Source organism: Peromyscus leucopus, chromosome 20 (genome assembly GCF_004664715.2).
Source record: "Peromyscus leucopus breed LL Stock chromosome 20, UCI_PerLeu_2.1, whole genome shotgun sequence".
NCBI classification, from domain to species: domain Eukaryota; kingdom Metazoa; phylum Chordata; class Mammalia; order Rodentia; family Cricetidae; genus Peromyscus; species Peromyscus leucopus.
In genome coordinates, this window is record NC_051080.1 from 52,210,026 (window position 1) to 52,235,371 (window position 25,346).

Genomic DNA, 25,346 nt, shown 5'->3' on the forward strand with positions numbered 1-25,346 from the left:
TCAAATGTACAATGAAGACAAATAATCAAATAGCTGGAAAACAAACCAGCTCAAAGTGCAAAATGACCTGTGTGGACTTTTTTTTTTTTTTTTTTTAAGGCATAGAAGTGACTATTAGGTATATAAGAAAAATACTCAATACCACTAATTATTAGGCGAAACTAGGCCAAATTCATGAGCTGTTACTTCACAATAACTAAGAAAACAGAAGATAAGTGTTGATAAAGAAATGAATTTAAGGGAATTCTGAGGTACTGTTACCGGAAAAATAATGCAATTTAGTAGGGCCTTTCTGGAAAACAGTATGGAGTTTCCTCAATAATATAATTTCCTAAATAGTTAATGATATATAACCAAACTTATTTCTGGGTATTTGGAAAAATGAAATTTAAGAATTTTGTATACCTAAATTATCAGGGGGTCAGTACACTGAGGGGGGAAACATTTGTGCTATCCACATATCGTCTCATAGGCCATGAAGGAACCAAAAGGGGACAGGTTGCTAGTATGAAAGCTTGAGACTTTTTGACCAGATGCTTTTCTTTTGCTCCTGATACTAGTTTCTTCTAACTTTGAGCTGTGGTCATGAATCAGATGACCTTCAAGAACATTTGAGACTTTCAGCTTTGGGATTCGATGCATTATTGATTCCTCTTGTTCCAGCTTTTATCTCATTTTCTTGACTATCTATCTTGGATACAATATATACAAGTAATAAATACCTAAACAATGTCTAGTTCATTTGTATTTGACAAATTCAGAGAAAATAATTCCATTATCTATCATACTATATCTAATTCACTTTCTATCCTAATTAATCTTCAACTATAACTAACTAATCTTCAACTCCCTCAGAGACCCAAGCCAATCAAATATATTCCTGCTCACAATTATGCATTATATTGGCTCTATTTCTCTAGAGAACCCTGATACAAGATCAGAAAGACAAATAATATTACCTAACTTTGGTTATATATGGATCTATCAAATATAAACCTATAGAGAATAGAACAGTGACTATCAGGGTTTAGGGTAAGAATGCAGATAAAAATATGTTGGCAAAATGATTTTAAATATCCACCAAAATAAGTGAACTAATTTCCAGAGATTTATTGTATACTGTGCAAACTATAGTTAATACTACTATATTATAGAACATTCCTGAGAGATTTTGAATACTCTCCTGACAAAAATTAAGTACGTGAGGATATCTTACTAACAAACTAGCTAGGTGTACACACAGGTTTATTTCATGCATTATAGTTTATTTTACATTTCACCTAAGTTTTTATAAATATCAATATTTTAAAAATATATTGTAGATGATGGACTGAACAGACTGAGTGGGGCAAAGAGATCCACATGCAGGGGGAAGAGAGGGAGAGAGAGATTCATTTCCTATGGACATAAGCATATCTGAAGGGGTGAAAGTGATGAGGAACAGGCTGAAGTGGGTGGCTTGATTACCATCCAGGACCATGGTAATGTCTGCTGGTGCCCATGTCTAGGTTCATGTCCTGGATGCAGCCTTTCTGTGTTGATGTCTGAGGCTCCTGAAACCACCGAAGGCCCAGAGGATACACTATGCAGAGTTGGCTCCACACCCTCACTGGCTGCAACACTAGGAGAACTGGTCCTGCCCCTCACCCACTGAAGCACTCAGGGAATAGGGTCCTAGACCTCATCTAGCCAGCAAAATAAAGCTGACCCTGTTCTCAGGGGCATGCATGGGCAGGCCCTGAGCACATGAGAATGGATGAGCAGGTCATGCCCCTCTCTCTGCCATGTGGTGGCATGGTGAAGGAAAGATGCCCTCCTCCCCTCACCCCTCAACCTGTGGCAGCAAAACACTTATATTTTGATTTTTAAACTATTTAACAATTTTGTAATTTAACAGTTGTTTCAGGACTTTGGTTTGTGAGAGAGGGTCTCACTACACACCTCAGGCTGATGTCTAATTCACAACCTTCCTGCCTCAGCTTCTTAAGCACTGGCATCATAGGCATGCAACACTCTGTCCATGGATCAACAGCTTTTTTATATTAAAGTCACTTATTTCAAAGAACTAGAATGTCTAAAGTCTCTTAATAAGATCCAGCATTATACCATAAACCTGGTATAAGAACTAGGTGTGAAGCATGTATGCATTAAATGATTATAGTTTTTACTGGTGCAGAAGATGGTTATAAACCATATAAAAGGTTGGGTTAGAGGAGGGAAATTGCAGCTAGTAACTATGAAAATTCTCAGATTATATCAAGTCTATAATGGAAAAGGATTTTTTTTTAATAAAATGTCTCTGAACAAATTAATCTGATTCGTTAAAAATGAACCTGGGAAAAACTGAGTGATGCTATGATAGAGTGACCATCATTATTTTAGTTACATATCAAACTCGACGACTTAAAAGAGGTGGCTAGACTATTTGAATGCAAAACTATCATGAGAATAAATTCTCTCTTTAGTTTAGATAAGATCATCAGGCAGAAAGTGGAGAAGGAACATGGATGAGTCCAGAATTGAACAGGTCCCCTCATTTACAAGCCACACAACTTTTAATTTCATGATCCTTGCTAATTAGTTATTCTAGATTGTTGCTGGAGGGCTTCTCTCCAGGTTCCACCAAGCCCTGCAGTCCCACAATCCACATATAAAGTAATTACTCAGACGCTTATATCACTTATAAACTGTATGGCCATGGCAGGCTTCTTGCTAACTGTTCTTATATCTTAAATTAACCCATTTCTATAAATCTATACCTTGCCACGTGGCTGGTGGCTTACCAGCGGCTTTACATGTTGCTTGTCCTGGCAGTGGCTGCAGTGTCTCTCCCCCCTTCTTCCTGTTTCCCCAATTCTCCTCTCTCCTTGTCCCGCCTATACTTCCTGTCTGGTCACTGGCCGTCAGTGTTTTATTTATATAGAGCGATATCCACAGCACTAGATCTTATGTTAAGCATGCTGTTTGGTTGTTATTATTATTATTAGAGATGGTCTTGATATGTAGCTCACATTAACAGATAACTGGCTTCTCAAGTCAGGTGAACTTTGACCTCCTTTGCAATTCTCCTGCCTCAGCTTCCTGAGTGTTAAACTTAGGTATGACTCACCATGTCTGATTTAATCTGGATCTTTAAATGGACATTTTAATAATTAAAACATTTTTGAGAATTATATATGACAGATTACAACAGTGCATCGAACGCAAAAGTACCAAACAAGTCTTAACCCACTTTGCTGCTTATATTCCTGTAATGATTTCTACAGGTCTCCTTATGGATACTTATTCATGAACTCATTGACATTTTATGCAGGGCTTATGTCGAATTGTGATGGTTGTGGGTTCTTTTGGTATAAATATAGCAATTATAAGTAGTATTGATGTTAAATATGAATTACATTAAGTAAATGGTTGTTTGGTAGAATAGTTGGATTAAGCAGGATTTTTCTAGAGGAAAATAACTAACATAATGTATATATGCTATAAAATTTTTTTATTAATTGTGTTACATAGGTTGAGCAGTTCTACAATGACTATCTACATGCTGGTGTGGCAGAGAGCCTGGTGGTTGCTCAGCCAACAAAGCTGGATTCTTCATCAGTCTGAATCTGACACTGTAAGCCTAGAAGATGCCTGGGGAGTTGCTGCTATTCACTGCAGATGAGAAAGCAAAAGAATCTGGAGTCCTGGCTCAGTAGAGGTGGGCAAAGCCAGTAGCAGTAGACAAACTCAGGAAGAAGCAAGGACAGCAGTTAACACTTTCCTTTTTTCAAATGTCTTTACATTAGGGATGCCCTTTGGATGCTCAGTTTGAGGGCAGGTCATCATCTACTCAGTCCTCTTGAGAAGCGCTCTCACATACATTCCCAAAGGTGTATCTCCTAGGTTACTGCGACTCTCATCAAACTGACAATCATGATGAACCCACAGTTGTTAAACTAATTTTTATTCTGATTAGTGGTGTTTTATGACTACATGAACATTATATCTATAGAAACTCTAGGACAGACTTCTGTTTCAATAAAATTTGTGTTTTAAGAATACAAGATAATCAGTAACATTCTTATTATTGTGATTTACATGTTCCTCCTTAAAAAAAGGATAGAAGATGTGTTTGTTTAATAAGAACTCTGAAACCCTGAGATAATCCACTTTCTTTCTGAATGAGCCTCCATTAACTATGCCCCTTAGTTTAATGTTATTACCAGTCCAATCTTACATTTTTGAATGTTTTTATATTGGTTCCGTTTCTTCACTATTATGCATGCCAATCATTTTTATGACTGTTATTTCATTTTCCCAGCCTCTAGAAGTTATATTGAATTTTGAATTCTTTTAACCAAATTAAAGGCTAGGACTCTATAATACCTCAAAGTATCAACGATTTCTAAATGTTAAGAAGGAAGTACATACCCAACTCTAAAAGAGCCAATTTTTACTAACTACTTTATGCAGGCAGTGAAATGCTGCATATGAAAATGAAAGTGAGCATAGGAGTCCCAAGAGGCAAAAATCGAAACAACTTTCATTTTCTATATCAAGTTCAATTCATACCCAATTGTTTCAGATATTCAGGTGATAATCTTGATTTTAGATATCCCAACTGAAAAGACAGATGTTTGAGTGGCACTTGATAACTCTCTAACCCACTCATGTCATTTTTACACTTGGGTCTCAGCTAGGTATCACCAACCAGAGTTGCTAGATGGATGTTGCCAAGCTTATGGAGAAAGGAAGTGGAGATGTATGATAATAGAGTGGTAAGGCAGATTGCCTAATATAGGAAAAATGACACAATTTCATGTTGATTTGAGATTTTTTGAAAAACACTAGCCCTGCCAAGCATGTGTCCTAGTTTGCTTTCTATGACTGTGATAAAGACCATGACCAAAAGCAACTTGGAAAGAAAAGTTGGTGTTTTAGTGGTGGTGTTTTGTTTTTCATCTTATAACTTACTGTTCATCATGAAAGCAAGTCAAATAAGGAAATCAAGACAGGAACACAGAGACAGAAACTGAAGCAAAGGACATGGAAGAAGGCTTTGCGCTGGCTTGCTGAATTTGTTTGCTTAGACAATCCAGGTCCATCTGCCTAGTCACCACACTGCCAAAAGTTGTCTTGGCCCTCCCATGCCAATCAATAAAATTCCCCACAGACTTGCCTACACTCCATTCTCATGGAGGCAGTTTTCCAACTGACATTCCCTCATTTCAGCTTGTGTCAAGTTGACAAAAAAAATACCTCAGTAGCACATCACTTCTGCAATGCTTCTCTTGTTTAACTGAGGTCTGTGATCCCTGGGAAAGGTCAAGACTATATTACTAAGATTCCTCATGTTCTTGGAGAGCAAGGAACTCCTTTAATGTTTAGGGGAAGAGGAGAACACAACAGCTCATCTGTCTAGATAAAGTCAATAGCTGTTAGGCTACAGATGAATGAGGCTTACAGATCATAATGTTGGCACAAAAGCTTAATTTGACCTGTAATTACAAAGATATATCTCATAGGTCTGAGTATATATGAGAATGTTTTCCTTGAAGTCTACCATCCTCCTCAGGACCTAAACAGCATAGAAAAACATAGGCTTCCTTCTTGTCCAGTACAAGGGTTTTTAAAAGTATTGAAAGCACTGAGATACTCTAAACATAACACTTGTACTCCTCAGTGGGTGAAGCTCCTTAAATTGAAGGCAAATTTGTTTAAGATGAAGTGAATAAAATCTTAGTAAATTCATATATTGTACTGTGAGGTAAGTGAGTATTAAAGAAATTAAATTTATTATCACAGTACAAATTTATTAAAAGTTTAAAAATAACAAGTAAATTCTTTCAGGTAGGTGATATGACGAAAGAATGTATGTAAGTGTATAATTTCAGCCTGTGCATTGTCATGGTTAGAGTTTCTGTTGCTGTGATGAAACATCAGACTGAAAGGCAAGTTGGGGAAGAAAGGGTTTATTTGGCTTACAATTCCATATCACTCTTCAACATCAAAGGAAGTCAAGACGGGAACCTGGAGGCAGGATCTGATGTAGCGGCCATGGAGGGGTGCTCCTTACTTGCTTGCTCCCTACGGTTTGCTCAGCCTGCTTTCTTATAGAACCCAGGACCACTAGCCCACAGATAGCACCACGCACCTTGAGCTAGGCCCTCTCCCATTAACTATGATTTAAAACAATGCCCTTTTGCTGGATTTTATGGAGATGTTTTCTCAATTGTGGTTCCCTTCTTTTAGATGACTCTAGCTTGTGTTACATTAACAAAGCCAAGACTTGCCTTTATCAAACCTTTCATTAAAATTATTATGAAAATTACTACAGGGAAGAATTGAAACCATGGTTGACAGAAGAGAGAAAAGGAGTTAAGATCAGTGATCCACACATTAAATACACTTTATCAGGCTATATAGCAACCTTTGAAGGACATATTCATTGAGATTTTCAAATGTCTATTGATATATTCAAGGAATATATTTCACCAAAGTCTGCTAGAAATACTCATAGTCTTTTACAATGCTTTGATGAAATATTATTGTGGGAGAAACTGTATGTGATTTTTAAAACTAAAAGTTCCATGTCTTAGTTTTACATCTACAATTATGATATTAACTTATGTTATGTGACAAGCTGTCAAAGTTACTATTTTACAACCCATTTAAATTAAGTCAATGGGAGCAAATCTTCGAGAACTTTCTATTCAATTATCTTACTGTTTCATGCAGAGAGAGTTTGGTTTTGTGAAGAGGAGTCTATTAACCTATTGAACTTTTTAAACTTGTGGTAGGAAGTAGCTATTTGAGAGGAGATAAAAACTGGACAAAACACTTAAAATGATAGCGATTGCTTAAGAGAAACAAGAAAAGATTGAACAACAAGAAAAAAAGAAAAAGAAATACTTTAACACTGAAAATTACCAAGTATAGCTTTAAATGTTTGAATTTTATAGAAAGTGGAGATGAAAGAAGAAAATAATTATTTTCATTCTGTCTTCCTCAAAGTAACATTTACTCTTAGTATTGTTTGAATTTCTATAAATTGCATTCTAAGCTTAAATTTTTAGTATGAATGCAACAGATTATTATTTTGTGAAGTATTAATATGGTGAATTTTAGTTTTAACATAAGGCTTGATTTAATTTTGTCTCTTTAGGAAAACAATTATTTCAGTATATCAACCATTGGGAATATTATTTCCCTCTCTCTCCACTTTTCATTTGCAAATTTCATTATAGCATGATATATTTACCATCTGGTGTTTTCTAGATAACATTATACTCAAGGCTTTTCAGCTTTGAAATAATATTATTTCAAAGCCAAAAAGAATTCCTTTCTGAGATTATTACTTTATATAAGTAACACATTTGTATAACAGAAGATCTAGCTTAAGTTTGTACATATTGCACATACTGGAAATATGTGACTAACAACCTGCTGAATTAAATATCCCTGTTGGTATGTAATACTTTATCAACTTAAATTGTTGTGTAATATTTGTTTGTATTGTCACTTTGAGACTGCCAAGGAAGTTAAACCCTGATTCATTAGATTAGTTGTTTTTGCTTATTTCTTTTTGTTGTCAGAAAACCTTGTATGCTACATATTTTTATTTTTGTGGTAAAATTTTGTCATTTAAGCATCTCAACTGAACAAGTGTTTTATAAATGTAAATATAGTAGGTTTTCTAAAGGAACAAACCTTATCTCCCTCCATCCTTCCTCCCCTTTCACTCGCCATCCTTTTTCCTTCCCTTCCTGTCTCTTCGACCCTCCTTCTTTCCTCCCTCCTGTCTTTACTTCCTCTTTCCCTATCTTCTTTCCTGTCTGCCCACTTGTTACAGTTTGAATGTGAAATGTCCCACATTCAATGTGTTTGAATACTGGGACTATTGTTTGGTGATTATTGCCTCTATTTCAATTTTCAAGTCTTGAACTGTTTCCTTCACCTGTTTGATTGTTTTTCCTTGGCTTTCTTTAAGGTGTTTATTGATTTCGTCCAATTTTTTTTGTTTGACTTTTCCTCGACCTCTTTAAGGGAATTTTTCACTTCCTCTTTAAGGGCCTCTATCATCTTCATAAAGTTATTTTTAAGGTTGTTTTCTTCTGCTTCATCTGCTCTGGGATGCTCAGGTCTTGCTCTTGTAGAACTACTAGGTTCTGGAAGTGCCATATTGCTCTTTATGTTGCTGAATGTGTTCTTACGCTGCCATCTACCCATCTTGGTTGATGTAGTTATCGGTACAGGTGTTGATTCTTCCTCCAATCAGTGCAGGTGATACCTGTGCCTCTGGGAGTGCTGACACAGGGGGATGGTTGACCTGCTGACTGGCTGCTGGGGCTGCGATGGGTGAGGGAGGGGCACAGGATGTCTGTGCTGAACACTTTTAGAAAGTGTTTCTCAGCCAGTCATTTTTCTTTCATCATTTGAGAACTCTCTGTTTAGTTCTACACCTCATTTTTAATTGTATTATTTGTTTTCTTGATGTTCAGGTTTTTTTTTCTTTTTTCAGTTCTTTGTACAGTCTAGATCAGTGGTTCTCAATGTTCTCAGGGTCACAACACTTCTGGGCGTCGAATGATCCTTTTAGAGGGGTCTCATATCATATATCCTGAATATCAAATATTTACACTATGGTTCCTAACAGTAGCAAAATTATAGTTATGAAGTAGAAACAAAAATAATTTTATGGTCGGGGTCACTACCACATGAGGAACTGTATTAAAGAGTCTCAGCATTAGGAAGGTTGAAAACCATTGGTCTAGACAGTAATCCTCCATCAGAAGGGTGATTTTTGAAGGTTTTTTTTTCCACTCAGAAGGCTGCTTTTGTTAGAATGATGGAGTCTTTTGCTGTTCAGAAGCTTTTTATCTGCTTCTTCATGTGATCTATTTTGGTTGATTGCTTTCATTGAAGAATGTACAGTAGCCTACCACGAATAAAGAACATAGGAAAATCTGACATCAAAGCTAATCATATGACATTCATAATTACCTAGCTTTATTTATCTACCCATATTTAATCTATATTTATTTATTAGGAGTTTTCAACTTTCTTGGTTTAGTCTAGGAAAGAAAGCATATTTCCTTTACTATTTGGATATTTAATGCCTAGTACTGTAGGAATAAAATTTAACTATCAGCACCACATACCAATTATTCAAAACGAAATCTTGTAACAAAAAATATTGAAGAAGTAAAAATAACTGTGAAACAATGGAGTAAATAAATAAACAAGAAACGTAATAAAAAGAAACAAAGATTTGTGAACAAAAATGTAAATATATTTTTATATATATATATAGTGATTGAATGGGACTTAGAAATATTATTTTATTTTTATGGCTATGTGCAAAGTCATCACTCACCTTAAAGAGGATGATCTTTTTCACTCATTAGTTAATTCAAATAAATATTTAAAGATATCACAGACATATACAAAGATAAAGTTTTTAATTATTTCCATTTTAAAAGCACAATAAACAGGCTTATTTTAATTGTACTGTTTATACTGCTAACACATAATATTCAAATAGATATTTATTTAGGGGAATGAATGCATATATACACATACATAGGTATATGCAAACATATGTGTATGAATTTTAGTCCTCAAACTTAAAAATTATATGTGAGCGTAATATGGGAGAATCACAGTGGCCAATAAAATGCTTCATGAAACTCTTTTTTAACTTATTTTCTCTATGTGTGTGTATGTGTGTTTCTATGTGTGCATGTGTGTATCTGTCTGTGTACATTTGTGTAAGTATGTGTCTACGTCTGTGTCTCTGTGTGTACAGGGATGCATATGTACCACAGTGTGTGTGGGGTGGGTAAGCGCACATTTTTGAGAATAGATTATTTCTGGTGTGTGGGTTCCTGATACTGAACTCGGGTCACTGGGCTTGGAAGCAAGTGCCTGTACTCACTGAGCCATCTTTGCAGAACCTCACATCATTTCCCAATATGTGTGCATGTTTTCTTGTGTTAAAGTCCCAAATAATCAATAAAAATATTATATTGGGAAAAAAGAATATATTGAGACTCACTGTATGTTGAGCACCTAATCTGTGACCTGCATATATATATATATATATCCATATATATATATTCCTCTCTATAACAAACCTAAGCCATCCTATTTTTATCTAAAGAATAGAAAATATGTCAATGTTGCAAAATTGTGGTTAGAACACAGATTCATTTTGACTCCCCAAATTGGATTTTTTTCATTGTGCCAAGTTGCATTTCACTGTAATACTTTTTACTTCGAGTAACAGCTGACAACTATCATGATCAGCAGAGGCCACCAGGTGGCTTCTATGGGGATAAAGCTAAACGTGAATTTTTTTTAAAAAAATTAATATTTATATACCTTTACAAACTCAGAGGGAGATAATTTTTATAGACTAAATTTGGAGGTAGATTGCACATAAATTAGCAGGGACAAAGGGCAAACAGAAATATTAAAGGCAGCCTACATCGTGTTCCCAATGACTAACTCAGTATTATTTTAAGTCTTGGTTGCTGTGGTGATGGTCTCAGATGTCCATCTTCATCCAGAAACCCAGCAGAGCTTTTTTCTAACAGTGTAAAGAAATTCCAAATTAAACATTCTATTTTAAGAAATCATTTAATACCCATGAATATAGAAAACATTCAAGTATAAGAAATTCTGTTATATCATCTCACTCAAGTAGTAAACTAAGAAATATACTAAAATATGTTTTCAATAACAATAAAATTGTTCCTAATGACATACTCCCTGTTGAACAGTGCATCTTTTAACCCTCATCAGAGAAGCTGCTTCTTGCAGTGGATAGTAATTAACAAAGAGCTCCACAACTGGCAGCATGCAGAATGAGACACTTGGAAACATTCAGCTCTAAAAGGGATGTCTATATCATACCTCTCACCCCAAAGAAGGCTCAGGAATCTGTGCAGTGGAGGAGGCAGAAAGACCATAAGGGCCAGAGGATATGGATGACGTCAAGGGAACAGCATCTTCCAGACACAACACGAATGATACATATGAATTCACAGGTATTATGGCAGCACACACAAGACCTGCACGGGTTCTATAAGACAAAAATCCCCGCACTGAGAAGGGGAAGTGGACACAAAGTCCCACCCCTAACCAAGAAGCCATTTGTAATTGATCCTTTTTGGGAAACAATCAGTTTTCTCCAGAGGAGAAATCACACCCTGGACAGGCCCCATGCCCAAGAATATTTGGACATCATAGAACTGACTTCATGGGCGTGTGTGTGTGTGTGCGCGCGCGCGCGCGCATGTGCATGAGCTTTTAATGTTTTGTTTTGATTTTTTTTGTCTTTTTTTTTTTTTTTAAATAATAGCTTGTCTCCATTATATAACTCTGGTTGTCCTGGAACTCTTTATGTACCCGAGACTGGCCTCAAACTTAGAGAGGTCCACCTGACTCTGTCTCCCAAGTGCTGAGTTTAAAAGTGTGTGCCACCATGCCCAGCTCTCTTTTGTCTTATTGATTTTCCCTTCTCTTTCTTTTTTGCTTTCTTTCCTTCCTTCACACCTTTCTTTTACTTCCTGAAATTTGCTTCTTGTTGTTTTTCCTACTTATTTATTAATTTATCTAGAGAGGAGAATATTAAATTGGGTGGGGAGGAAGATGGGAGGACCCGTGAAAAGTAGGGGTGGGAATAATGTGATCAAAGAATATTATATGAAACAATTAATACATATTTTAATAATTTCAGCCTAAGCCTGTTACTTTCTCTAAAAATAAAATAAAACCTACATTTAGAGGTTAGCTTTGGGAGAGAGGAATGTTTTTTTCTGATTTGCAGTTTGCTTTCATATGCTAAAATGAACTCTTTAGAAGAAGCCTTGATGCTTTCAAACCCCAAAATACAGTTGCAACCAGCACATTCAGTTGAATTTTTTTTAGCAAAAATTCTTAATGTAATAAAATCATTGGAAAGACAAGATCTCAGAAATTCTGTCAATAAAGACAAATAGAGCAAAATAATGAAATGAACTGTAGATACAATATTAGCCTTCTCAGTCTCTGAAATGTTCAGCTATTTGGAGCAAGAGGGGGTTTTCTGATGTCATTAGGCTTGGTCCTTCTGAGGCCCCACATCCTGTTATTACTCGCTTTGAGGTTTAATGTGGAAAAATCCTATGAGAAATGAACCGTTCTGTAATTTAAAGTCCAATTGAATATCTTTTTCCCTTGCATTAAAATGCTTTCAGTTTCTATCTACTCTATTTGCTTTGGGGTCTAGATCACTTAATTGTGCTATCTACTTCCAACTCAAAGATTAGCTGAACATTTTTTATATTGCTGTTTAATTGGAGCAATTTGTTTATTTTGAAAAAAGTAATTACTTTTCCTGTGTTTTCTTTTCCATATCAATTATTTAGTTGCCCTCACCTTGTCAGAATGTAAAATGTCTTTTTAAATTTCTGTATCTGGGAATTTTAATTATTTAAAACACACACACACAAACACACACACACACACACACACACACACACACACACACACACACACACTCATACTCTCATAGTCTAGTACCTGCTTGTCTGGGAATGGATTCTAAATGCCCATGATGAATTATTTAATTACAGAGATTGTAAACACAGCTAATTTTTTCATTGTTGTTTCATTAGGTATATTATTATAGTAACAGTCAATTTCATGTTTACTAAATAATACTCTTGAAATTACAGCATCTATACCCTGATTTTTTAAGTAACATATACAAAATAAACAATCTTTGAAATTCCAAAATTTTATATTCTACATAAAATTAAATTAATTGACTCTATTGGCAGCTGTATATGCCACCATTGTCTCTTGGATACTGGAGAGGTAGAACCCAGGGACTGGTTTCTTTAGCTGGAAAACTCAGCACAAGGAGAAAGAATGATGCAATTTGGGTAAGAGGCTGAAGACCAGGAAGTGCTCTGAAGAGTCAGTGGTGTGAATCTGCCTCGAAGTCTGAAGAATCAGGAGCCTAATGTCCCCAGGCAATGAAAGTGGTCAATTTCAAAGATTTCTATTGTAGGTAATATCAGAGGTAAGTAGCAATAACACTTGTATATTGTGATTTATTTTTATATTTTAGAATGGTAATGTGAAACACAGCAAATTGTTTGGAGGATCTAAGTACTCTCTGGATGTATTTTGTGTATAAAGTATTAGACGCAGACTGAATGGATGAACAAGAAAGTCCTATATGAGTGGTATCCTAAGTAATAGTTTCTTTAGTCTGGTAGATTGTACACCATAAGTAGAACTGTTTACCTAAACAAACATTGAAAACACCTTAATGACATCCTACTTGTGTGCTTTTCCTCGAGGGCTGTTTCACTGAGTATTTTTGCTTGAGAGAGAAAGCTGACTTTTGGCAAACTGACGTGGAAAGAAGTGGCTCAAAAGTGACAAATTCTCAGTGAAAACCTTTTGCATCAGCAAGTACTTCGGAGGAAAACCACTGAAGTCCTGCCATTACGTAGTGCCAGGGAGATTGCAAAGCCTCAGTATTACTCAAAGTTAGATGAAGAGCCTATGAGGTTGTGATGGAGGATAATAGACAACATAATAGGGTCTCCTTTTAAACGCAAAGGCCATCTGAGATGATCTGTAATCATCCACAGGACTCTTTTTTGAGCATTTTTACAAGAGGTAAATTGCTTCTAATACAAGCAAAAATAGCTAGTGCTCTTTGTAATTATGCTGAAATAAAGATAGACCCATTTATCCTGAAGGATAATTATCCATTGAGAATCAAACAATTAAACGTAATGTGGATATTAAGTCAATTAAAATTTAAATGAGCTTTTAATTTTTAATAACTAAAATGAAAACTGAAGGAAAAATTTGACAATTCTGTTCTTTCTCTGAACTCTTATCTTGCCTCTTTCCCCATAAAAGCCTTGTTATTAAACTGTGCAGTCACATCTTGATCACTTTAATGTCTAGTGATTTTTTTAGAGAAGTGATATGAAATTTGGTGAATCATTAATGTCAACTCTTTTTGCGGCTTAATTCATCATCTCTTTGGAACAGATCATTTAATGTACTTTATCAGCACTCATTAGGTTAATACATTTTTAATCACGTGAATTGTTAAGCAGGGTTTCTTTGGGGAGAGCTTTTCATTTAGAGAAAGTGTGAGAAGATGGTAGTAAAGGTCCCCACACTATGTTCAATAAACAGACCCCATTAGAATGCTGTCTGAGTGGGGGATATTATTATAACTAAATAAGATTAATTAATGTGATATTAGTAACCTAAGATCATGGGTTATTCAGGTGTTTCTTAGGGTTTTTTAGTGTATGTATGTATTTTTTTCCTTTTATTGAAAATAGATTTTTTTCCTTATATAATATATCTTGATTACAGTTTCTCCTCTCTCTATTCCTCCCAGCTCTATTACACTTCTCCTCCCATCAGGATTCACCCACTTTCTGTCTCTCATTAGAAAACAAACAAGCTACAATGTGATAATAATATAATAGTAATATAATATAAAACAATACAATATAATATGATATGATTAAACAAAAGTTAACACATTGGAATTGAACAAAAAACAAAACAAGAAGGAAAAGAGTTCAAGAGAAGATACAAGAACAGATCCAGTCATTCTCTCACTCAAGAAACCCTTAAAAATCTAAACTGTAAGCCATAATATATCCACAAAGGACCTGTAGAGTACAGAGAGAGAAAAATGTATAAATAAAATAAAATAAAAACAAAAGAATTAAAAGTAAGATAAAGATTAAAAAAATGAGGAAAAGCCCTAACATGACAGTATGAGACAAGAAACATCCAAAGAGTTTGTTTTCTATTGGCCATGTACTACCGAGCTTGCAGGCTACCGTGAAGAGACTCCTATGGAGGAAACTAAATTTTCATTTGCAGGGATTTTCATTTGTCATTTGGAGATTGCTCCTGAGTCAGGAATGGGGACATGTGATTACTTCTCCTTTCAGCTCTAGGGCCTCAACTGGTGCGATCTCATGCAGGCCCTGTGCATGTTTCCTCAGTATCTGTGAATTCATATATGCTTTTATCGTGTTGATTTAGAAGGCCTTGCTTTCTTCCTGTCCTCCATCCCCTCTGGCTCTTACACTCTTTCTGCCTCCTCTTCATTGGGGTTCTCTAAGCAGGGGTGAGGTATTTGATGGAGATAACCTATTTAGGGATGAGTATTGCAAGGTCTCTCACTCTCTGCATAATGTCTGGCTGTGAGTCTCTGTATTTGTTTCTATGTGCTGCAGGAGGAAGCTTCTTTGATGATGGTTGAGCAAGACCTGGATATTGCAGAATTGTCACTAGCAGTCATTTTATTACTACTTTTTGTTGTTATTTTGTTTCTAGAACAGTAGTATTTGATTTTAGCCTAGGTCCCTGGGCTATCTAGTTTCAGGTTCTTGGTCACCCAATCAATGTTGGGTGTATGATGTCTATTCCATTTTGTAGAGTGGGCCATCAGTCAAATCAGATATTTTTTAGTTAGTTCCACAAACTTTGTGCCACCATTGGCTAGCATATCTTGTAGGGCAGGACACCATTGTTGATCCAAGGGTTTGTTCTTGGTTTGGTGTTTATGTTTCTCCTTTGGTAGCTTCCAGAGTACCTTCCTGAACCAAATACACTAGCACTTAGGGGTAAAGGCATTATATAGGCACCAGCTTGACTTTTCCATGAGTTGGGTAGATGTCATCTTCAGCAATGGGGTCTTTCCATAAATTTGTGGGAGCAACCTATAGTCATGCCAACAGCCTGGGTTGTTTTGAGATTCCCATGGAACCTCTTTAGCCAACAAATCACTTATGTGTAACCCAATCCTGATACTAGAAGCTTCATTTGATGACAAGAGATTATTGGTTGAGGCTCTTTCTAGCCCATCATATGGCAATTTCATTTAGATTGCCTTCATATATGTATATATTTTAGGAAGTATCTACTGTATCAGGTTTCCATATTTCCCCTCAAATGACCCTTAATTTTAGTTGTATTTCCCTATATCCCATTCCTACCTTTTTGATAATCTCATTCTAGGACCCCTATCCATCCATCCATCCATCCATCTGTCTATCCAAGCATGCATCCATACATGCATCCATCCATAACTATAAGATGTCATGAAACATTTTGCATGCATTCTGTCTGGTTAATCTCTGCTTGTATGTGACTTTCTTTGCTGTAAAAGTTTTGAGAGGTATATTTGAAATCATCATAAGATTTGTTATGGAATTTTCCTGGCTTGGACTGTGGGTTTAAGGGTGGAAGATCTCAGAAATACATTTAGTATAGACATTATCTATGTGGTTTTTGATTATAGATGTAACTTTTGTTTTGATCAGTGCTTGCCAAAGTCTTTGTCAGGCTTCTGAACTGAATACTATCTGTTTTTCCATTATCTCTGCTACTATTTTTCTGAGAAAGTCCCTTCATGGCCAACACTCAAAGAGTGGCACACTCTACTCCCCGTTCTCTAAGATGGATCATCTACATACATTATTTAGCTCCTTTTCCTGTGTGGTAGAGTTGTCTCTTTTACATCTTTAATTTATTTATTCAATAATTAATATCAGGATGGAATCATGAATGTTTAATTTATGGATAGGGTTAAATTGCAATACTCTAATTCGTTCTGTTGCTTGATGTGTCAGCTTTAGTCATTGTGAGATTTTACATTAATTAAATACCATTGACATAGGTACTCTGTGTGAGGTTTTTTATTCGGGGACTTATTTTTGAATTTTTTGTAGTTTTCTAGAACCATAAAATATTCTGGACTAATCTTGTGTATTTCCTGATCAAGTATTATAACTAATCATTTTTTCAAAAACCATACTGAAAATAGCATTTATTAACCAATATTGAGGGCTGGAGAGATAGTTCAGAGGTTAAGAGCACTGGCTGCTCTTCCAGAGGTTCTGAGTTCAATTCCCAGCAACCACAGGTTGACTCATAATCCTCTATAATGAGATCCAGTGCCCTCTTCTGGCCTGCAGGCATGCAGGCAGGCAGAACACTGTATACACAATAAATGAATAAATCTCAAAAAAGAAAGAAAGAAAGAAAGAAAGAAAGAAAGAAAGAAAGAAAGAAAGAAAGGAAGGAAGGAAGGAAGGAAGGAAGGAAGGAAGGAAGGAAGGAAGGAAGGAAGAAGGAAAGAAAGAAAGGAAAGAAAGAAAGAAGGAAGGAAAGAAAACCAATAATGGTGACTAGGCATACTCAGTTACTGAGATGGTATTTCTGTTATGTCCTTTTACTTAATATGACAAAATTAGATCAAGCCACATTATATATGTAAATAGCATATACTATTATTTTATATGGCATTGTATTAAACAAGACTTTATCTTGATATATCCAACTCAAATCACATGGTTTTTTCTAGACTCCTTGTCTTACTTACTCCTGTCAGTGAGGACCTGGCTCAAACTAGATACTATTCACTTCTTTAATAATTAAATTACAGCATAGTTGTATATTAAATACATCTATAATAACCATTTACTATTAACTAGCCTCACAGCAAACTTCATCAATTAAAACTCAACCATTACATCTTTTTCTTTATTTTGTTTGCTTATACGCTGATTCTCTTATATCAGTCTGGTTTCCTTCATAGATCCTCTGGTATTCTATATAACAATTTAAAAAATAACCTATACTAGTTTTTTTGCATTGCTGTGTGGCTTTTTATTGATGAAAAATAAATATCTCATGCATTTACTATTATCATATTATACAAAATAATTTCACTGTCCTATATGTCTCTGTCCCTGCCTCAATATTTAAGTTTAGACAACTAATGATTATTTCATTGGCTCTATGGCTTTGAATTTACCAGGATTTCATTTAATTGGTATGTCTCAATTAGCCATATTGAACTTGATTAAATCCACATTCTTCAACATCTTCTCTCCATAGTTGTTCCTCTTTAAGGAGAAATAAGATTCCATTTTATAGATAGATCACAATTTATTTATATGTTAGCTTATTGAAGAACTTCTTGGTTGTTGCCGTTTTTGTGATTTTGAATAAATCTGATATAAATATTTGCCTTCATATTTTGTATCATACATTTTTAGTAAGTTTGGATAAACATCTAGAAATGTGATTGCTGGGTCATATGCTAAAGCTACATTTTTCTTTTTGCCTAAGAAACTGCCAATTTATCTTTGCATGTGACTGCATTCCCACCAGCATGAACACAGGGTCTTCTTCACTCTTTTTACCATTTGCTGTGTCGTCCTTGAAGTGGTGGTATCTCACTAGTTCTGAATCCCCTCATGACAAGTGATATTGAAATTTTTCCATGGATAAATATGTTAATTGATTTTATGTCAACCAGATGGACTTGATTAGGTTCCATTGTCAGTTGTTTAGTTAAATAAAATACTATATTTTTATTGGAAGGTAGTTTTAAGAGGATTAACATTTAAATTGGTAAACTTCCAGGAAAGTAGGCTGCCCTTCATGAAATAGGTAAGCTTATCTACTCTTCTGAAAGCATTAAGAGAAAAAAAATAAAACAAAAGAAAACAAAAGAAAAGAAAAGAAAAACTGCTAAACAAATAGACAAACAAAGCAGACCTACCTGGGGAAGAGGGAACCTGCTAGCAGACTGACCTCACAGACTTGAACTACAGCTCTTATCAACTTTCTTGTTGGTCTGCATGGCAATTTGTGAACTTGCCAGTCTCCTGATAGTGTGAGCCAGTTTTACACGCATATTAACACACCACACACACACGTACACACCCTGCTAGTTCTGTTCCTCTGGAGAGCATTGATTAACACAATAGCTATCTGTCCTGGTTTTAAACAGTAAAAAAAAAAAAAAAAAAAAAAAAAGCACTGATAACTTCAGATAAGCCTGAGTGACTGTGACACTACACATCCACTGTAGCACATTTATATGTATGTGTGTATTTGTAATCATTGCTAAAAGCCTGTGTGATAGCTTTGCTTTTCAGTTTTGAGTACCTCTCATCTCTGCTCCAGCTCAGATATTTCTGGACTCCTATCACAACCCAGGAAAACAGTATCATCGGTGGTAGTTCCTTTTGTTTTACTGGGGATTGAACCTAGGACACAACATATGCTACACAAGCACTCTTCCAGTGAGCAATATCCCTGGCCCTTATTGCTTATTCTTAATTATTTGCCTTGTAAATCCCTTTGGAAACCCAAGAGGCAATTACTGTAAGACTTACACACGATAAGCTGTGCTCCAAGAGCTGAGGTCAAAGGGACCTTGGTTATGTCACATCTTGCTATAAAGAGAAGGGAGCCCTGCAGGATGTCTCTGTCATTCACTGAATCTGCGTTTCTAACCTGAGAGCTCCATTGGCATTCCTTAGTCAGCTCCACACCCTACCTCCCATAGGTGAGGCAGCTTGGTAGAAGGTTTGAGTTCTTTTCTTTCTCTTACATAAAAGGCTATGATGGGCTAGACTTGACTATCTCCCTTCTTGTCTCCCTCTGGAGATTTCTAACCCTCAGCCTTACCTACTCTGAGCACACTGGCAGGGGCTCCTGTAATGATCTCTGCTGGAGGACAGTGACTCCTTGTTTTCCCAACCATGGGTCATGATGTCTCTCTGTGTCCTCCTTTCTCATGTAGCTTCCAGGAGTATAGTTGGGTTTTAATTTTTCCTAGTTTTTTTTCATTGCTGGAATAGAGTGAGGATTTTAGAGAGTCCAACATGCAGAAGGGAAACTGAAAATTCCACAATGTCATTTTAAAAACAATAAAGCAATCTCTGACATAAGTGTTTTGTTTCAATTATAATATTGTTACCAGGGATGAAAATGAGGTCATGAGCTGGGCGGTGGTGGCGCACGCCTATAATCCCAGTACTCAGGAGGCAGAGCCAGGTGGATCTTTGTGAGTTTGAGGCCAGCCTGGGCTACAGAGTGAGTTCCAGGAAAGGTGCAAAGCTACAGAGAAACCCTGTCTCAAAAAACCAAAAAAAAAAAAAAAAAAAAGAAGAAGAAGAAGAAGAAGAAGGAGAAGAAGAAGAAGAAAGAAAATGAGGTCATGTTACTGTTATAAACTCAAAACAGCACAAAAATTTGTAAAACCAGCTTTCTTATAATGCTCAACTACTTTACCAATAGAAGGTAAAACTGACTTGCATTAGCTCATAAAAAAAAAAAACAACCCAAAATACAAAAAACACAGTATGCTCACATGATGCTGTATGATGAAATCATGTGCCATAAAAATCAAGAAATAAGGTTGAGGAAGTCTTCCAGCTAACATACATTTTCAGGACACACCCTGCAAGTTCCTGTGTCATTTCTTCCACAAGCTGCCGCAGTGAAATTTGCAGTTCTTGTTGAGGGCTTGGATCTCTTCCAGTCTTAGCTCCTAGCTCCCTGCCTCACCATAGTACATCCCATTCACATCTGTCTCATTTCCTCCTAGTCTACCCTACGTGTTACATTGTGTTTCGTCAACTTTACCAAGAGTAGTAATGGCCATAAATCAATAAATTTAAGACTCTAATAATTTTTTATTCTGTACATAAATGTCTCTTATATGCTAGAATAATTTATGTTGTCTCCAAATAATGGATTAATGATTATGTGACCACTGATAAAAGAGTTCTAATTTTAGTGTTTAAAATGATAATTCAGAGAAATAACTTTATGACATAGGTTAAAAAATAACCCCAGAATTTTTTTTTATAAAACTTACTTGAATCTAACTTGGATATATGTGATTGTTTTATTTCATACACATTCTTTGATTTATAATTTTTTCTTCTTTAAAATTGGGAGTAAGGCAGAAAAAAATCTATTATTATACCATCCTTGCCAGTTCTGGTATGGCTTGAACAAATTATGCCACAATACTTTTCTCGGTGCTGTATGTTAACCTGCCCCTATAGCACCAGTTAATTAGTTTATCTTTGCACATGAGCAAAGTCCTTGTGAAAGTGTCATGTGTAATTAAATGATTGTATCTTGCTCTGTGTTTTACAAGATAGTTCTAGAAAATGTGTCAGCACTATATGAAAGATGATTTTGCTAATTGGATTTTCATATATAGCTGCTGGAAACTCTCTGGAGTTATATTTATAATATGATGTGACGGATGCTGAGTGGAGTCTTATTTGTGAACTGAAGATTTGGGATGAAACAAATTGATTTCTTTGATTTCTTAACTTTGCAAAAGTTTTTTTTTTTTTTTGATACCTATCATTATTGTTGTTTGGAGATCGTGCCTTGAAGTCATATCATATGTAGCCTACTCTGTCTTTGAACTCAGACCATCATCTTGCCTCAGCCTTACAAGTGCAGGAATTACAGGCATGAGCCTGGCTACTATGCACAGACTTTTTGCTTTTTACTTGTGTGTTGCTGGAGATTAAATACTGCCTTGATGATGCTAAGAAAGTTCTGCAATCCTGAGATATGTATATGTTTAGCACATTTTTTCAATTATACATGTCACTAGTATTTAATGCTCAAACTAGAGTAGTTAATATTTTAATAACTTTAAATATAAAAGTTTTGACTAATATATAATATTATAAATATTTATGGAGGTACAGTATATTTCAATACATGAACCTACTGAATGTTGATAAAATTATAGTAGTTAATAGTCCATCTTCCTGCCCTTACTTTTCATGGTGAGCCTTTCACTTCCTCTCTTCTTGTTATATATGATGTGGATAATAGATTCATATGAACTATATTTGTCACAACATGCTGTAGAACCCTAAAATTTATTGCTTTAACCTCTGTGCTTTGGTGCTTGTTACCCTGTCTTCTCCAAGTCCACTCCATCTTCTTCCTTATATTTAGTAATGATTCTACACTCACATCAACTTTCTCCAACATCTACATGTGAGACAAAAACAGCTGGCATTTGTCTTTCTGTATGTGACTACCCAATTAAAAATGGGATACAGATCTAAACAGGTAATTCTCAAAAGAAGAAACTCAAATGGCTGAGAAACATGTTTTAAAAGGTCAACATTCTTAGCCTGCAGTGAAATGTAAACAAAAACTACTTTAAGATTTTATCTCACACCAATCAGAATGGCTAAGATCAATAAGGCAAAAGAAAGCTAATGCTGGCCAGGATGTTGAGGAAGGGGAATACTAGTGGGAGTGCATCCATTGTTAGTGGGAGTGCAAACTTGTACAAACACTGTTAGTGTGGTGTTTCATCAGAAAGATGAGAATAGAACTGTGTCAAGATCCAACTATACCAAAGGACATATACCCAAAGGATGCTTCATCAAACAACAGAGACACTTGCTCAAACATTTTCATTGCTGCTCTATTCCTAGTAGCCAGTAACTGGAAACAACCTAGATGTCTGTCAATGTATGAACACATAAAGAAAATATGGTATATTTATAAAGTGAGCTATTACTCAGCCATTTAAAAAAATGAAGTCATAAAATTTGCAGGTAAATGGATGAAACTAGAAACTAGAAAATTCATCTTGAGTGGGGTGACTCAGACCCAGAAAGACAAATAAAGCATGTATTTGCTTAAAAGTGGATGTTAGCTGTTAACTAAAGAATAACCAAGCTATAATCCACATAACCACAGTGGTTAGCTGGAGACTAAGGAAGTGGGGGGGGGGATACTGATCTCCACAAGAAACTAGGTTAGATAGTTATAGACTGATGAAAGTGGGTGGCTGGAATTGGAGGATCAAACAGGGAAGGGGAGGGAAGAGAGGAGTAAGGGAAGGAATAAGGAGATGGACAGCTAAAGTCCATTTGCTAAAGTCCATTTGAGGAGATGTATGAAAAGCTAATATAGATAGTATAAGCTTCCCAATATACATGCATATATATACTATATTATATAGTATATGTTCCTTATATACTATAAAGTATATATGTATATTATGTATAGCATATGTTCCATATATATATACTACACATTCATATTTATATATGAGGATGATCTAGATGAAATTGCCAAAAAGAAGGGATAGACAAAGCCTCAACTGGACATCTCTCATCACCAAATGAAGTTTCCAGCATGGGGAATGTGTTACCTTTAATTAATTATAGTTAATGGAGAAGTTGAACTGGTGCCTGCCTATAGCCTTCACTACTATGGACTAGTATTCACGGTACTGGAAGGTACTCTGCAGGCTACCAAAAAAGGAGAAAGATAAACACCAAACTAGCAGATCACTCTTTGATCTTTTAAGAGTGACCTGCCTGGAATATATGCTGGTGCAATAGGGGCACACTGGTAATGAGAGTAAACTATCGATTTCTGATTTGGGTTAAGCTCACTCCATGAGATGGAACTGTCAAGATTCTGAGACCAGACAACCCAGGGACCTATGGGAAAACCGCATAACTACTGCAGGAATGTAAACTTGTACAACCACTGTGGAAATCAGTATGGCGGTTTCTCAGAAAATTAGGAATCGAACTACCTCAAGACCCAGCCATCCCACTCTTGGGCATATACCCAAGGAATGCTGATTCATACCATAAAGATACATGCTCAGCTATGTTCATAGCAGCACTATTTGTAATAGCCAGAATCTGGAAGCAACCTAGATGCCCATCAATGGAAGAATGGATGAAAAAATGTGGTACATATACACAACGGAGTACTACTCAGCAGAGAAAAACAATGAAAGCATGAAATTTGCAGGCAAATGGGTGGAACTAGAAAAAATCATCCTGAGTGAGGTAACCCAAACCCAGAAAGACAGTCATGGTATGTACTCACTCATAGGTGGATTCTAGATATAAAATAAAGAACAATCAGACCACAACCCATAGAACCATAGAGGCTATATATATAGCATGGAGGTCCCTAGGACGACTGTGGCCTATAATAAATTTCAGTTTTACTCAATTATTGAAAAAATAGCCAAATGAATGGAAACACATGAACTATGAACCAAAGGTTGAGGGGCCCCCAGCTGGATCAGGCCCTCTGAATAGGTGAGACAGTTGATTGGCTTGATCAGTTTGGGAGGCAACTAGGCAGTGGGACCAAGTCCTGTACTCATTGCATGAGTTGGCTGTTTGAAACCTTGAGCTTATGCAGGGACACTTGGCTCAGTCTGGGAGGAAGGGACTGGACCTGCCTGGACTGAGTCTACCAGGTTGATCACAGTCCTTGGGGGAGGACTTGTCCTGGAGGAGGTGGGAATGGGGGGTAGGCTGGGAGTAAGGGGAGGGGGTGGGAGGGGGGAGAATAGGGGAACCCATGGCTGATATGTAGAACTGAATGGTATTGTAAAATAAAATATATATATAAAAAAGAAAGAGAGAAAAAAAACCCGGAAAAAAAAAAAAGGAACAGCAATAAAATGACAGCTAATGGCATTCTGCTGTATTCATAGGTCGGTCAGTGCCTTGCTCAGCCATCATTGAAGAAGCTTGTGATTGCAGCAGCTAGGAACAATTAGAGACCCATCGTCAGACAAAAGACTGTGGAACACTTAGTCCTAAATGGTATGTCTCCATCAAATCTCTCCTCTCGGGGTTCAGGGAACTCCATGGAAGAAGAGAGAAAGAGTGTAAGAGCCAGAGATGATGCAAGATACCACGGAATTAAGGCCTTCTAGATACAGCAAGGCCAGTGTACATCATTGCAGGCCGGAGAACTGTGCAGTCATTTGTAAGGTCAACCCATCAGAATCCTTGATTGTCATGGAGGATTAAATCAAGAACGCAGGGTGTGTTGGAGTTATTGCCTTTTGAATGAATTGCCTGTTTTCTGCTGTAGATTTCGTGTGTGAAACCATAAGCTCTCCCCTCTTTGAGTGGGACCCACCCCAGAAAAGACCCAACAGTGTATAGATTATTGGGCACAATTTCTTCCATGTGCTGGTATGTTGGGTGACTCCTCCGCCCCCATTCGTGGGATCTCCGGTGAGAGAATTTAGTCATGTGGTCAATAACCTGGGTTCCCACAGCCTAATCACCACTCCGTTCTCTGAGACAAACGTTAGAAGCCAACAAGCTTCCTGCAGTTATCTTCCATTTGACAGGACATGTAGTCAGGAAAGGAGTCTTTCAAATAGATCACATTAGGGAGATTAAGGAATGTCCAAAACCTTTGGTTCTGGTTCCTCCTGATTAAGGAGAGTGAATGCTCTAAATTTTCCCTCAGCGAACTTGGGAAAGTGCTAACCTCCGCTGACCCCCAGCTCTAATCCTAAAAAGCTATTAATCGCCTACATCTACTCTCATTTGGTTTATTGGATATAGAAACTTAACCTAGGAAATTTACTGCCCGTGTCTTAACCCTGAGGGATAATAGAAAAAGCCAGTGAATGAAGATCTTCACATGCAAAACTCTTTTGAGAAAGAGATTCATTTGGGAAG

At 36.3% G+C, this 25,346-nt stretch overlaps 1 long non-coding RNA gene across 1 annotated transcript in view; it reads left to right on the forward strand.

Annotated features, from left to right (window-relative positions):
• Positions 1-25,346, forward strand: part of LOC119086392 — a 36,750-nt gene extending 11,404 nt beyond the window's left edge. Inside the window, exons 2-3 of the long non-coding RNA XR_005089677.1 lie at positions 3,514-3,700; positions 24,359-25,346. This is a non-coding gene — a long non-coding RNA (uncharacterized LOC119086392). The remainder of the gene's footprint in view (positions 1-3,513; positions 3,701-24,358) is intronic.